Source organism: Piliocolobus tephrosceles, chromosome 1, assembly GCF_002776525.5.
Source record: "Piliocolobus tephrosceles isolate RC106 chromosome 1, ASM277652v3, whole genome shotgun sequence".
Classification (NCBI taxonomy): Eukaryota; Metazoa; Chordata; class Mammalia; order Primates; family Cercopithecidae; genus Piliocolobus; species Piliocolobus tephrosceles.
In genome coordinates this window covers 83,903,391-83,919,475 of record NC_045434.1, presented here as the reverse complement: position 1 = coordinate 83,919,475, position 16,085 = coordinate 83,903,391, and the positions used below count along the sequence as shown (strand labels likewise).

Here is a 16,085-nt window from a genome sequence, read left to right as displayed (position 1 = left end):
GCTAGGAACACCAGTCTCCCACCCACCCTACTTCTTCCTACAACTCCATAAGCACGTTTTTGGGGTCTCGCCTGTGAGTAACAGAAATGGAGTGTTTGGGCTCTGTGCCTCCTTGGTATAGCGGCCTCCTGAAGGCCTCCATGTGCCTGCCTGCTCTCCTCTGAGGAGGGGACAGCCAAAAGAGTGGCCACAAATAATAAAGCAGTGGAGGTGGGAGACAGGTGCTCATGTTTGGGAGTGTCCACTAGCCAGGCATGAAACCAAAATAAAAAGTCATCCAGAGGTTCCTTCAACACAAGTTCACTGACCTCTCCCAGTGCTCCAGGCTAGTTTCTGCAGGCCCTGGATGAATCTGCCCTGGCCCAGGGCTCATGGCAGCGTGGCATGCCCGTACCTCTATAATGGGCACAGACACCAGGAAGACAGCTGGAGGCCAACTGATGGTGACATGCCAGGATCAGAGGCAGAGTGGAAGACATGACCTGGAGCTGGGACATGGGGCTCCAAGCCCACCCCCACCAGCTGCCGCTGCCCAGCGTGCGGCTCGACCTCTTCCATCCCTCCTCAGTAGTTCAGTTCGGAAGGGCTCTGGGTGCCTCATCAGGCCCCTTTTCTGGTCCTAAGGTGCTAAACTGCTCTAACGGACTTTTGTGGGGTTGACAGTCTTTTTTATTTATTTGGGTGGCATAATGGTTGTTTTGGGCTATACTATGGCAATGGCTACTGAGGAGTGTCCTGAAACATGAGGATCAAATATTGACATCTGAGGGGCTTTATTATTAGGACTATTAATGGAGTTGATGCTGGTTCGGTGACTAGTTGAGCACAATGGAGTGCGGATCACGGTTGAAGTAAATAAATGTCTTTATTGAAGTGTCTACAGAGAGAAAAAGAACCATGATAAATGCAGCTTCCCAACCCCAGGGACAGGGGTTGAGAAAGCTGCACAAGGCTGTGTTCCCACCAAAGGAGGGCGTTTTCTGGCCAAACTTTCACTGTCTGACCTTTCGGGGACACCGTCTCACTCACGCTGGAGATGAGGCTCCAACTTGGGGATCCTGACCTGCATACGAGCTGGTAATTATCTGGGTCATGGGGACCTTCAAATCTAGTCTCCGAAACTAAAAGACACCCCCACGGGCTGTCTAACTGGCCAGACACAAGAAGATATATCAATAGGAAAATGAGTTGTGTCCTTTTTTAAAATGAATTCAACAGGCAATCCTGACAGACAGCAGATGAGAGTATCACACACTGTACACTCAGGACCCACCGGGAGGAAGGAATTTTACTCTGAGGATGCCATATACACTCCAAGTCCTCCCTTCAGAGCCAGAACTCACCATCTGCCATTCATCTCCTCTAAGACAGCAGGCCAGGGACATTGTTTGCATTACCAAGCCGCTGTTCAATCTCCTCCGTAAATACAGAGTGTGGCATTATCAACCAGCTCCTCCCCAGCAAAGCATGGTGTGTGTTCTCTCTAAAAGCCAAGGACCCACCGTCCTCGGGTCTCTTGCAGTCATATCTGCCACCGAAGCCTCAACATGACTGGTATAAGAAGCCAAAAGCAAGTGGCACAAAAGGCCATTCTTCTGGGCAAAGTGTGAACCAGGAAGAGTGGGGGCCAGGGAAAGTGTGAATCAGGGAGAGTGTGAGCCAGGGAGAGCGGGAACCAGGGAGTGCGGGAGCCAGGGAGAGTATGAACTAGGGAGAGTGTGAACCAGGGAGAGCGGGAGCCAGGGAGAGCGGGAACCAGGGAGAGCGGGAACCAGGGAGAGCGGGAACCAGGGAGAGCGGGAGCCAGGGAGAGCGGGAGCCAGGCAGAGTGGGAGTCAAGAAGAGTGAACCAGGGAGAGTAGGATCCAGGGAGAGTGGAAGTCAGGGAGAGTCCATGCTGAGCAGTCTCCCCAGGGCAGCTGTCCACTGCAAGCCTAGCATCCCAATCACCTATAGGTACCTCCCATAGGAAATATGTCCCAAAGTGACTTTACCACCCCCACCTCATCCTCCCAGGGCTCCCACCCTGAGGAATGCGGCCACCACACACTTCTTTCAAGCCTCCTCCCCTGCCCTTGAGCATCTGATATTCTCGCTGGGTGATGCAGCAGTCGTTTACCGTGGCTCTGCCCTTCCCTCCACTGCCTTTAGGTTCCAGCCAGGCCAACCCATTCCTGGAACCAGAGAGGCTTCCTCCTGCAGGCCTGTGCACAGGGGGCACACCTCCTCTCCTCCTCCCAGATCGCAGCACCAACATCACCTCTTCTGGGAAGGCTTCCCCAACATGCCTCCCAGCACCCTGTGCCCATCCCCTCCAGCGCAGCAGTAACCACTTCCTGAATCTGCCTAACTCTCTTCCCAGTCAGATGTCAGCCACAGGACAAGGACCACAAGGACCATCAGCCACAGGAAAAGGACCACATCTGTCTTCCCCCTCTCTCCAGCACCAAGCACCATGCTCAGGATTGAGCAGACAGGTCATCAACATTTGTCAAAGGAAATGAACTCAGTTGGTCCCTCCAAAGCTTGAGAAAGCCTGCTATTCTCTGGCTGGCTCACACCTGCTGGCAACTTTTACTCCACATACAGAATCAAGGGCCTCTCAGGAGGCTGGTCTGAGGCACTGGTCCTAAAGCTGCTGTGAACATCTCAATCACCTTAAGACTAGTCCAGAGTGCTGGGCCATACCCCTAAGGGTTCCGTCTCAGCAGGTCTGGGGTGGGGCCCGGGAATCTGCATCTCTAACAAGTTCCCAGGTGCTGCTGACACTGCGGGTCCCAGGAACTTACTTTGAGAACCCCGGTTCTGGAGGAAGAGAGGGAAGGGGAGCAGAGGGAGCCCATGCCTATGGCCAGGCAGGACGCCTCCATGGGGACCCTTTCCTAAGAGTCTCCCCCTGCAACCCTCTTCCCAAGAGTCTGGCTTTGCCCTTAGGCAGAAGTTTTCCACCTGCCCCTTCTCTTTCCATTATTCTTCAAGAAACGGAAAAAGGAAATCAAAAGTGAATGAGCTTAGAGACCGTGACCCACACAGCAGACCTCCAAAGGCTCTCAAGACTGTCCCTTCTGACTGCAGGGCATTGGTGGCCTCCTGGTGAGCCACACACGCTGGCCTGTGCTGGCCTGTCTGCCCTGGCGGAGAGGTCTGAGCTCGCCATGGCCTTCACACAGGTCTGTACCCACAGCCTCCGGATGTCCCAGTGGGTCATGCCTTGTAAGGAAGGGAGTTTCCAGGCTTCAACTTGCCTTCTAGGCTAAGGACTTCAAGTTCCCTTGAAAGTGGCTTCCAGACTACTGGGGTTTTTCTTTGAACTGTTAAAAAACTATACATTCTTGTGCTAATAACATAAACAAGAGCTTGTTAAAAGCAGGCACTGAATCCCATACTGCTAAATTTTTCTTTTAAAAAAAAAAGCAAGCAACTAGGCACTGACATTCTCCCCCATGAATGTAACCAGTTCCACAGATGTTTTTATTTTGTGAGCAGCAGAACCAGCCCACCATGCTGATGATAACTACAGCTGCTTTTTCTGAGTTTAGTATATGCCAGGCTCTGGGCTCAGTATTCTACTTAGCACAGAGATGTATTAACTCAATCATTTTCAGAAGGTAAATTATGCCCATTTTACAGATGACGGTGCTAAGGCACAGAGAGGTTAAGTATTTTGCCCAAAGTCACACAGCTTTTAAGAAGTAAAGCTGAGACCTGGATCCATCATGGCTCAGGAGCTAGGCAACCTGTTTAACAGGTAAGAGGAGAAATTTAGCACAACAGTGGGTTTTTGACGTCCCAGACTACAAACCTCCATTCTCCATCCACTGGGAGATTAAGATACTCTTAGGATTCCCTGGGTGAGTTGCCCTGTGGTGAGCACTGGGTTGGGAGCTGGGCATGGTTGGGGGATATATAAACTTTGCAGAAGGCAAAGTTCCAGCCTCTGATGATAGTCCAGACAAGGACCCAGCGCTGTGAGTGACCCGCGTGGGCTCAAAGCTCCAACACAGGCAGGCATTGGAGGGTCCAGAGCAGCCTCTCCCACTCTGGAGTTGATATAGCCGCCGACACACAAGGCTTTTAAAGGCCAACCAGCCAAGCGCAGGGTCCTGATGGCAATTTAGTTTCCTGACTAAAAACCTACTGAAGTTTACTGCTTAAAACATTCAAATTCAAATACTTGGTTCATGAAGTGATACTGGTGACATGGTTAAGATGCTCTGAGATTAGGTGAACTGGGTTCACACCATGACTTTGCCACTGACTTGCTAGTGTGACCTAAATCAAGTCATGTGAGCTTATCTTTGTGCCTCAGTTTCCTCATCTGTTCTTGAAAGGACTGGATAAATCCATGTTCTTCATCTGTTCTTGAAAGGACTGGATAAATCCATGTAACAGCATTCAGGACATACAGTAGGTGCTTAAAAACCATTAGCTAATGCCATCATCACCATCATCATTATAATAATTATTATTGCAAACACACAGACATTCTGGAATGAAGTTCAGACTTCGTGAGACCAGAGGTCAGGGTGAATGGGATCAGTCTGGATAACCCGCAGTTGTTCCTGCCGGGCACAGTCTCACGCCTGAGTTGGGAGGCAGGCTGGGCTGGGGGAGGACCAGCGTGGTTTATTTAGTGCTGTCGTATGAGACATCATTCAGGAGAAGCAGTCCAAAGTGCTGGTGGCCTGCTTGGAAACCAGAGACACAAATGCCCACTGGTATTCCTTACCACTTCATCTTAAAGGAGAAAACAGCATGGGAGGCTCTTGTCCAGGTACATTCAGGGAGAGGCAGTGGGAAGAAAAACCCCTCTAACTCCCACAAGCTCCCCGGCTCTGAGCCATGGAACACTCTCCTGCCAGATTCCTCTTCCTATAATAAAATCCACGTTCATCATGCCAACCCCTTGCTCAAATGGCTCCTCTACCTGTAGACGTGTATGTAGACATATATATAAAACCCAGACTCCTGCGCCTGAAGTCCCAAGCCTCGAAATCAGGCCGAGAGAGAGAGAGAGAGAATTTTTTTTTTTTTTTTTTTTTTTTTTTTGAGACAGGGTATTACTCTATTGCCTAGGTTGGCGTTCAGTGGCATGACCACAGCTCACTGCAGCCTCAGCCTCCCCAGGTACAGTTGATTCTCCTGAGTAGCTGGGACTACAGGTGGGTGCCACCACACCCAGCTAATTTGTTCGTATTTTTAATAGAGACAGGGTTTCACCATGTTGCTCAGGCTGGTCTTGAACCCCTGACCTCAAGTGATCTGCCCGCCTTGGCCTCCCAAAGTGCTGGGATTATAGATGTGAGCCACCATGTCTGGGCTGGGTTTTATATTCTTAATCTTTCAAAATACTTTTACTTCAGCTTTAATATCTCAATGAAATAGGAATAATAACAAGAACAGCTACCATTTATTATTCCCCTTCTGTCTGCCTGTCACTTTATATTAACTCTAATTCTTACAACAACCTGGTGAGGTATTATCCCCACTCACTGATGGGATAATTAAAGCTCATCAAGGCTGAGCAATCTCCTAAGAGCCAAAGATGTGGGATGCTGGACCCTTCCACTCCTGTCTGACTCAGGCTCCAGTCCTTTCTTCTTACTGCCTAGGAAGCTGAGAGACAGCAGAGAAGAACACTGCCCCGAATCAATAACTCCTTTTTTGCTAAATCAATAGTCACTCAACATGAGACATAAGTAAGGTTTACATCCTGAAATGTGTCTTCCTGGTTACAGAAAATTGAGTCACAAAAATCCTGGGACCAGCTGGGCTCTCAGAGGCCATCTGGCCAAACTCCCTGCTCTGGAAAGTTCGTCAGCTGCCAGGACTGAGGGTATCACAATTCTCAGGACCAGTGATCCCACCCACTAGAGGCAAAGCTTGGTTCCAGAGCCAGTTTGATCTTAAACATAAATAGTGGAAAGAGGCAGACACCCCACACTGAAGACTGCCTCTGGGTGTGCAAGAGCTAGGAGGAGCCATTGGGCATGTGGCCCTCAGTCTTGCCACACTCAACACCAGCACCAACCTTTACTAGCATCACCTCCAAATGCCACACACAGGCCAGGTGTGGACATGCACACATCACTAGTATGGAGGTTAAATAAACATGTTCTGCCCTGAGGTCACATGCAACCCTCAGGCACTACACGTGTATGCAAAACCTCTATAGCTTTTAAAATCACCCAGTTAACCCAGACAAGGGGCAACCCTAGACAGACAACAATTACACACACAACGAGAAATGAGAAGAGGCTCAGCAGGGAGCGAGGGGACCACAGGCCCAGGAGAGGTGGCCGTCTCCTTGTCGATCTCCACTCTCCCTGGCCTGGCCAGCAAGGCCCTTTACTGTGGAGCCCCAGACAGCTCTGCAGCAATACGTCTCGCCAGCTGCCTCTGTGCCCCAACGCTTCAGCCAGAATGGACCCCCGGCCCCGCCCAACACCCACATAGGTTTTCCAACTTCCACGGCCTGCTCCCGCCTCCCCATGGAATATCATTTCTCCTGCTGGAATCTTGGCCACCTGCTGGAATCTTAGCCACCTGCTGGACTGGTAAACCCCCTATAGGCAAGTCATCTCCTTTCATCTAAACTCCCTCATCTCTTAATGGCCTAAGGTCACCTCGCCATGCCCTGTATGACTCTGTGTGTGCCTGTCCCATTTCCCTTACTGCACAGTAAGCTCCGGAGAGAGGGGCCCTCTCTTTCCCAGTTCTGTATCCCCCACGGGGTCTGGCACTGTCCCCATATACACCATGAGTTTATTACCATTATGAGTCAGTGAGGCAGGGCCCAGGCACCCAGGCTCCGTGGCTTCCTGAGCTCCCTCATCTACAGCCCAGGACTGAAGAAAGGAGGCTGAGCACCAGAGGAACCTGAACCCCTGAATATGCACAGCCACAGAAATGGCAGCAGTACCCCCCTGGTCAAAAAGTGACTTTTATAGGAGCAAAGCCAGATGAGTTTTCAAGCCAGCTTCATAATCCCGCTCATGGTGGGCACACAGACCCAGGGAGGGAGCAGGGTACATAGTCATTGCTACTGCTTCCTCTGCTTCACCCCCACCCCTGTTTAAGACCGAGGGAAAAGAGGAGGGACTGAACCCAGCAAGCAATTGTTCCACAGCAGGCCAGTCAGCCCTAGCCCATGAACCATGAGCACCAAGCAGGCGTCAACAGGAGCTACTACAGGCCTGGCGGCAGCACAATGTCCAACCCTTGACCACATGCTGGCTGTAAACACCTTAGGGAGCAAGAGCCACAAGCATTTTTTCAATCTCGGGAAGATTAGAGATGTTTGCTCAAGCACCTGTCAAACAGTAACCACCTTCAGCTTACCGGGCAATCGACTTTTACTTTTACCCTTCTCTGAGCCAGTATCAGTGCCAAACAAAAAATGTGCCAAGCACAGAACAAACACTGGGCTGGGGCCCAGGCTCTGAGCTTGAACTTTAACATTTCTTTTCATGTGGACTGTCCCCAGGACTTCTCATCCAGCCCTGCGGACAGCAGGGACTTGCCACCAGGTCCTCCAGTTCCCAGACGACACCGCGTATATTATGATGAGGGCTGACGGGGAGGACCAACAGTAACGCCAGCAAGCGCAGATGACCTCGGGCACACCGCTTCTCCTCTTGGGGCCTGCGTTTTCTCATTTCCTCATGTGTAAGTGACATGACTTACCTGGAGGAGGCCTAGTTCCCAGAGATTAGGAAAGGGCCATGCATCCCTGGAGCACAGAAGGTCAGCAAGGAGAGCACGCACAGGGCTGTTTTGAAAGCTAGGATGTAACGGGGTCTAGAAAGAGTAATGCTCAAAACAACGCAGATACTGATCCTTCTAGAGACTCTATGAAATAGTGAGAGGTGAGAGGCAGACCAACCCTGCTGTCTTCACAAAGGCAGAGAGGGGCGCTACAGCCTCTCTCTCTCAGGAAACACACCTCTGGGAAATGGAAAACTCCAATGGATGGTGCAGAGGTAGGGAGAGGTAAGGGACTGGGCTTTTCCATATGAACCAGAAACACCTTCCTGCCTGCCTTCTATACACACACACACACACACACACACACACACTCTCTCTCTCTCTCTCTCACAGGGTACAATCAACTTCTCAAAGGATGCCGAGGTACCTAAGGCTCTTCAAACCCCACCCCTGGCTCTCTCACATTAAACAGAAGGCCTCGACCCCTCTCTAGTGGACCTTTGTTACTCCAGAAATGGGGGCAACCAGATAGGAGTGACCGCACGTTCTTGGTCACACCTCTCAGACCCCTCCCCTGCCTCTGTTCCATCTCCTCCCACACTGACCATCCCTCCTCCTTCCCGCACCAGGACCTTGCCCTTGACCTATTTTTTTCTTTTGCCTTCAATCTCCTTTCATAAAAGCCCTCCCCTCAAGCCCACAAGCCTACTATAGGCTCTGCTTCTCCTCCACCCTCTGGACGTGGCCACCATCTCCCAAGGATGGAGTGTACTTGCCATCTTCCCTGCTCCCTCAGCACACACTGTCTGGCGCCAACCCCAAGCTGCCCCTCTGTGACACCTGAGGGCTCAAGCCAGTGGGTCTCCTCAGCCACTCCCTGCCCCACAGTGTTTCCTGCTGGCCCCACACTCTTCCCAGAAGCCCTCCCTCCTCCCTTCTCTCTGGCCTCACCTCCTCAGCTTCCTCCCCCAGCTCCTCTTCCTCCACCTACTCCGAGGCCTGGGAGTTCCCAGGCTGGTCCTTGACACCCCAGCCTCCCTGCCATCTGCACTGTCTCCTGGGTGGCCAGAGCTCCTCCACAGGCTCTGCACTGATGCCTCCCCACCCTTAGGCCAGGCAGGGCCTCTCAACCACCAAACCCATTTCCAGAACAAACCAAGTTACACACACACATACCACGTCACTGCTTCAAAGACCCACAGGCAACTGGGAAGAGGCGCAGGGAAATTTCGGAGGGTGATGAAATTATTCTATACCTTGATTGTGGTAGGGGTTATGTGACTGTGTGTTTGTCAAACTGTACAGAACTGCACACTAAGAAGGATGAATTTACTGTATGCAAATTATACCTTCATCAAACAGGATGGAAAAAAGTCCCATAGGCTCCCATCATGTCTAAAACTAAGATGACCACCTTCTCCCAAACCAGCTCCTCCTCCAACATCCAGCTCCTACCCCTGCTTAGAAATCTCAGCCATATATCCAGCCAGTTAGTCAGTCTAGAAATTTCACTTGCATACATTTATTTGAATCCAGGCCTTCGGTTCTATCTCCCCTTGAGGTCCTTCTCACAAACCACCTCTGTGGATTCCCACCCCTCCACATGTGCAACTCCAGAAAGAGCAGAACCCTCAAACTCCCTCATTCCCACTCGCTCTCCTTTCCACTGGCTCTCCCGAGTTCCCGGCTGTTGCTTAACAGGAATGACAGAAATATCTCCAGATGCCACTGTCAAATCAAGACAACTCTGTCTAAATATTCCTGTCTAATTTTGCACACAGCTCTTGTTTCAACGGACAAAGATAATGACTCAGTGTCCATGGTTCTTACTGGAAAATTATCCTGCCAAGTTTTCAGCTTCCCAATAACAGCCTTCTTTAAACTTCTCTTTGAGAAAGGAGAAGTGACCTTCCTTCCTGATCCTTTTCTATAAGCAACAAAAGGGCACCCAAAAGATCCTTTAACTGACCAAGGAGTGTTACAGGAAAATCCCGATACATCCCCACAGGATCAATTAACAGCAAGAAAGAGAAACTCATTGAATAGGCTTAGGATGGTTTTCCTTGCCCTGTGCAAGAAATCCCTGTTTTTCAGCTTTTCTGCATGCCTATCGGTTTGGGACTTAGAAATTTGGGGCATAAATTCTGGATTACACTGAAGGCAAAATTTAGACTCAGAAGTAAAGCATCCTTCTCCATACACACATAAAAATGTCTCTTTGATGAGCAGGCTGACCCAAGGAGAAAAAAAAAATAAAAGGCTCACTGACTTTGACACTGATGCTTCAAATAACTACAAAAGAACTCCACAGATTATTATACCCATGTCCACGCTGCACCCTCAGATGGTATATGTAAAAATACATATGTTTGAAATGCACCCTGCCACTTACTCCCTGCAGATGAAGGCCTGATCCCTTCCAGATCACAAGACACAGAGACGTCTAAGCAAAAAGTGAGGATGAATAAAGCATCTCCTTGAAGAACCACTTGTGGATAGCTGAGTTAGCCTTTGTGCCAGCACTCAGCTTAAGTATGTTTCCTATTGTAAAACGGGCCCATAGTTACTCATGTGCAAATCCCCTAGTCTTGCAAAAGAAATGAGTTTCTCTTTCTTGCTGTTAATTGATCCTGTGGGGATGTATCGGGATTTTCCCATAACACTCCTTGGTCAGTTAGGGGATCTTTTGGGTACCCTTTGTTGCCTGCAGCCGAGAAGCTACCAGTCTTCCAATTCTCCAGCACCCCCAACCCAGGCAGTCACTGCCACACACCTAGCAGGCACAGTACATGCCCATGGATGTCTACCTCCTTTCTGCTTGCAGGTTTTGCCTCTGCCCTCCTAGGTGCACAGGTAGCCCAATCTACATGACTTTTACCACTGGGTTAGGGTAGGAGGCACAACACTACCCTTTGCCCAAACCTCTCACCTACTCACGGGCAGGTCCCAGAGGGGCCTCTGGCAGCATAGGACAACTCTTTTAAAGAGTCTTACCTCAGTGGTTCTCAACCAAGGGAGATTTTGCCCTCCAGGGGACATGTGGCAATGTCTGGAAACATTTCTGATGGTCACAATGGCTAGAAGGGGTAGGGAGTGGTGCTAGTCTAGTAGACAGAATCCAGAGATACTGCTACACATCCTACAATGCATAGGCCAGGCCCCCCGCCAACAAAGAATTATGGGTCCAAAATGTCATTAGTCCACAGGTTGAAAAACTTTGTCTTAGATAACACACTGGCTCTGAGGGAGGTGCCCAGACTGCCTGGTTCACTTTTCCTTTGAGCTGCCGAACATTAGGCCCCAAATCATTACGATTCTGCATAGTCCGCACCATTTGCAAGGCTGAACAAAACATTCAAAGCCATTGCCTGAGTCTTCTTTTTTTTTTTTTTTTTGAGATTGAGTCTCGCTCTGTTGCCCAGTGGGGAGTGCACTGGCGCCATCTTGGCTCACTGCAACCTCTGCCTCCCAGGTTCAAGCAATTCTCCCACCTCAGCCTCTTGACTAGCTGGGATTATAGGTGCCCGCCACCACATCCGGCTAATTTTTGTATTTTTTCTTTTTTTTTTTTTCAGTAGAGATAAGGTTTTGCCATTTTTGCCAAGCTGGTCTCGAACTCCTGACCTAAGGTGATCCACCCGCCTTGGCCTCCCAAAGTGCTGAGATTACAGGCATGGGCCACCGCGCCCGGCAGCCTGAGTCTTAAAGATGCTGCTCCTGTAGCTCCCCTTTTGTCTGTCCTCAGGAGAAAGGCCTTCCTCCAAAAGAAGAGTCTCCCAAGAGCCCTCCTGCCAGGACGACCCACCCATCCACAGCGTGACAACTAGCAAGCTGGCATCAATGAATGTTCAAATCCTTTGGCAATCAGGTAGGCCTGGCACGACCAGCTACTCAGTCCTGTCACGTAGATCCAAGGCCCAAGTGAACGCGCACAAGTTTTTCAACAGGCTGCAGGCTCAACTCAGGCTGGAAGACTCTGCACAAAAGCCTCTCACCCTTCAGGAAGCTGACATCTCTCACCCAAATGGGGAGTCCCAACACCCAAACCTGCCCCTGCAGCATTCCCCATCGCCCAAGGAGGGTTTGGCAGAGGGGCTGTCACCTCTGTGCAATGGGTGAGAATGAGCCTCGGAAAGGCTCCGAGTTTAGCGGAGTAAGCCCAAACCATACTCACAAGACCCCCCAGTGTTTGGAGAAGTAAAAGGAAAGGCCAAAGAAAAGCGAAAGGAAGAAAGGATCAACAAGGATCCCCTGTCCCAAGTTCACCCAAAATTCCCACCTGTGAAGCCCAACAGTTGGCTCCAGCCAAGGAAGTCAAAGTTCTGACCCAAACCTGCAGCCAGGGGCAACGAGCCTAGAGCCCCAGACACTCAGAGCAACGGGGTCTGGGAGTGAAGAACGACATTATTAGAAAGCGAAGCAGGAAAGCTGTATTGGCGACCAAAGGGCACGGGCAACGGGCGATTGGCAGCCGGAAGACGGTCGGGCAAGCAGCAGGCGTGTTCCAGGGACCCAAAGCTCTGCACGTGGCCCTCGTCTCCTCCCCGACGCAAGACCGAGGGGCTGAGGTGGACCCAGGGACGTGAGACGGCTGCAGAGGACCCACCCTGCACCTCAGGCGCCCCCTCTGCGTCCCGACCTGACGCTCGCGGCTAGCGAAACTCGCGGGGAAGCTGCACTGTCACATGAAGAAAATGCAAGAAGGGCTCAGGTGGGTGCTGAACCCAGCTCTGGCCGCAGCCAGACGGCGCCCAGGCACTCGGCGGGCCGGCGGGTGGCAGCCTTACCCGGCTGCAGGAAGATGGGATCCGCGGTCACCTTCTAGCCCCCTCTGCGCCCGCCTCCGCGCGCTCGCCACAGCGCTGACGCCCGGCACGCGCTCCGGATCTGTTTACCAACTCGCCCGCTTCCACGGAGGCCCAGCGCCCAAGCCCCGCCCCGCGGACCGCTCCCATTGGCTGCGCCGCCGTCCGCCTGCCGAATGCAGCTATGCGCGTGGGAGCGTGCTCGGCCCGTGCTCCCAGCCCATAGCCAATCGCGACCGAGGGCGGAGCAAGAGGAGCCAATGGGAGGCTACCTTAGCAGACAGGACCCTCCAGTTCTCCTTTTCCCCACCTCCCCGCTACCTTTCCCTCTAGCAAACGCTGGCTGGAGGCCTGGCTTTGGAGTTGGTGGCCTGCGCGCATGCGCCTTCAGAACGGGCGCCTTTGTCACTGCGATGCGGTATGCGCGGTCGCAAAGGTTTCTTGTGTTCCTCCAGATTGGTGCTTGCTGGGCCTCCGCGCCGGCCTGGGAAGGGAGGCTGTGGACCGAACAGACGCGACTGTGGGGCGTGGAGGGTGCCGCCGCTTTAAGGACCGGGCGAGGCCTGTTCTTTGCTCCTCTCTATGTAGTAAGAGCCGCTTTCCCAGGGCCCACAAAAAGCACTCCGAGGAAGGGAAGCGCGGCGGGCAAGGCCGCGCACTTCCACCTCCGGCGTCGGGGCCCTTCAGGTTAAGGTTACTTGTTTTGTGTGGCGCCATCCTCAAAACAGGAAGCTTCTGCCACCCGCGCCCCTAGAGTAGAGAGATAGGACACTCACCCGAGTCGCTGTCCGCCCGCCGGTCTCGTCGGCGTGCAGGTGCCCGCAGTCGCTGCCGGCCGGGGTTTTGGGGGACGCGCAGCCCACACGGGATAGAGCTCGGGTCTAGCCCTCGGCGGCCCAGCCGAACAACCCTGGGAGGCACCGCCACCACCAGCACGCAGATTTGCCCCGTCACTCCCTCCCTAACGAGAAAAGGAACGTGTGAGCCAAAGTCGGCTCGACAATTTCGACAATTTCCACTCAGATGACCCCAAACACTGGTCTGCAGCTCTGTTAGTCGTTCTTGTGGAAAAAAGAGAAATAACAATTTAGTGAGTTTTTCATAAAATGAAATACTCAAGACAAAGGATTGTTCCTTATTCTGAGCCTCACCCCGCTTTTTTTTTTTTTTTTTTTTTTCGGTATTGTGAAACGAAAATTCACTCTGCCAAAAGGAAAAAAATTAAGCTGAAAGCTGAGTCATGCAAGCAACTGCCTTTCCTTTTGTTCCTAAGCAGATAGCTACAGATTAAAGGTGAAGTATCTCCACGCTGTTCACCTTATCTTGTGTAAAGTGCCGATTTACTGAGCGCTAGACAAATACGTAATTGTTGCCCTACCTGCTCCCTTTATCGCAACATGTGGATTCAGTAATGTGAACATACCCTCCATCTTTCCTCTCCAGCCTGCTTTTCCCCTTTAAATATTGAAGCCCTCAAAATAATCTTTGGAGAAAGGCACAGACCTGTCTCCTGGGCGCGAGTCCTTCACCTTCATAACATAAATTTCTAAACTGATACAGGTACTTTTTGGTTCACAAGTATTGACATTTAACTTAATTGAAAGTCGTTTGTTTTATATTTTCCCTTGGAAAAATTTAAAGTTAGCTGTTCTATGTTGATGCCTAAAATTGGGGATGGAGGCTGCTTTATTATACTGAAATCCAGAAGTGAACCTAACTTCACAGCCCCCCGTTGACCACTTGGAGCTCGGCTTCCCAGAGATCTGCCTGAGTCCCCAAGAACAGAATTCTAAGTGTGTGTGATATGGGCGAACACAACCTCTGTGTCAGGCTCCGTTCTTCGCAGGGGTAGGGGAGGGCTTTCTTCCAAGGAGAATGGAGACTGTGCCTTGTGGCGTCTGTGGCTGCGCACTGGTCGGCTGGTGGGTGCTCCTCTCTGCACATGCCCTCCCCACAGTCCAAGTTCTGCCTCCCCCATCTTCACCACACTAAATACAAAGTAAATGTTAAAGGACAATTAAAGAGTTATTTTGACTAAAGTTTCAAGTAACTGCCCCAAACAGTTGACAACTTGCCTTGATTAGGTCAGCTGGCTCCTTCCCACACAGGAGAAAAAGACCAAGCTTTAAGGCCTTTCAAGGGTGGCCATTGCTTCCTCCTACAGTAACTGTTCCCTTACACAGTTCTGCTGTTCCCTGCCTGCTTCCTCTAAGCCCTGCCAGCCTAGTGATCCAGACCACAGTCCATGGAATAAGAGAGTTCCCGGTTCATTACTTCCTGAATCTTACGAACTCTACCTCATCAGATTTGAGCTGGATGAGAATGTGATTGTCATCAACTCCTGCTTCTGGTTAAGTGGGGAGAGGATGTGGTGCTTTAGTTTCACAAACGTGGGGCAGGAATTGGCCACTTCCATGCTACCTCAGTCCCACTCCACCAGCAATGCCAAGGTCAGCTTCTCTCCTAAAATACCTTGAAGACAAGCGTAACCCACCACCACAAACATTACTTTTTCTTCAAGGACTGCCAACCTGATTTACTAGAGAAATTACCTCCAGCTAGTCTATGCAAAGACAGGATCTTCCTCCAATTAATACGACTTTGACCTTACTCCCTGTTAAATAATGACCTCAGCTTTACTCTACTAAAGACACATTTCTTTCTTTCTTGACCTGGCTTTTAGTGCAAAGATTTTCCCTGCAAATTATTTTTCAGGTGTGATAATGGGATTGTAGTTAGATTTTTTTAAAAAGTCGTTGTGTTTTAGAGATACACATTATCAGATGAAATAATATTATATATGGGATTATCTTCAAAATATTACAGGATGGGGGAAGCGAATAGGCCATAGGTTTCTGTACATTACATGCCTATGTGACAGGTGAATTTCTACGCTGGCTTACCTTTAGGAAACAGGATACCTGTGGTCAGAAGGTGCCCCACATGACCAAACACTGGTGAGATCAAGATGGCAGCTCGCTTGACCTCTGAAGAACTTCTAACTTCATTATAATCTAATTTCCATGCTAAATGACATTCCCACCAGCATCATGACAGTTGATAATCACCATGACAATGACTGGAAGAAACCATAAAAGGACAAAAAAAAAGGAAGGTAATACTCTAGTTTTGAGAAGTTCTCTGTCCATTCCAAAAAAGACATGAATATTTGTCCCCTAGCTTTTAGTGCCTAACCCCTTCATTGAAGAGGCCCTATATTTGTGACTTCCTGACTTTCATAAGCTGAGAAGTTAATTCGTGAACCAAGCTCCTTCTTCTCAATTCCGTGGCCATCCAATAAAGCCTGCACTACTTGACACTTGCTTTTGTTTTTCCAAACTGGCTTTGGGACACCAAAGAGGGAAATACTCCATTTTGTGGGGGACCAGCTTTGTAGGTAACAAGTTGATAATAGTGGAAGATGAATGATGAATCTACTGGGGTTCATTATATTATTACCTACATATGTTTGCAATTCTCTATAATAAAAAGTTTTTTTAAACAAGGTGTCTGCAAAGAAGGCCCAGCCTGAAGATAACACTAATAATGTGGGCAGGGTGAACAAGAAGAAAA

General features: G+C 50.4%; 1 protein-coding gene across 2 annotated transcripts in view; it reads right to left on the bottom strand.

The window, feature by feature from the left end:
• The window catches only part of COQ8A (coenzyme Q8A), a 41,809-nt gene extending 28,110 nt beyond the window's left edge, over nt 1-13,699 (bottom strand). The window contains exon 1 of one of the 2 annotated variants that reach the window (XM_023203618.2): nt 13,289-13,699. The gene's annotated coding sequence lies outside the window, so the exon portion shown is untranslated. Of the gene's footprint in view, nt 1-12,494; nt 12,653-13,288 lie in introns of those variants that run through there. The other variant, XM_023203617.2, reaches the window with a different exon arrangement.
• Between the last annotated feature and the right edge of the window lie 2,386 nt (nt 13,700-16,085).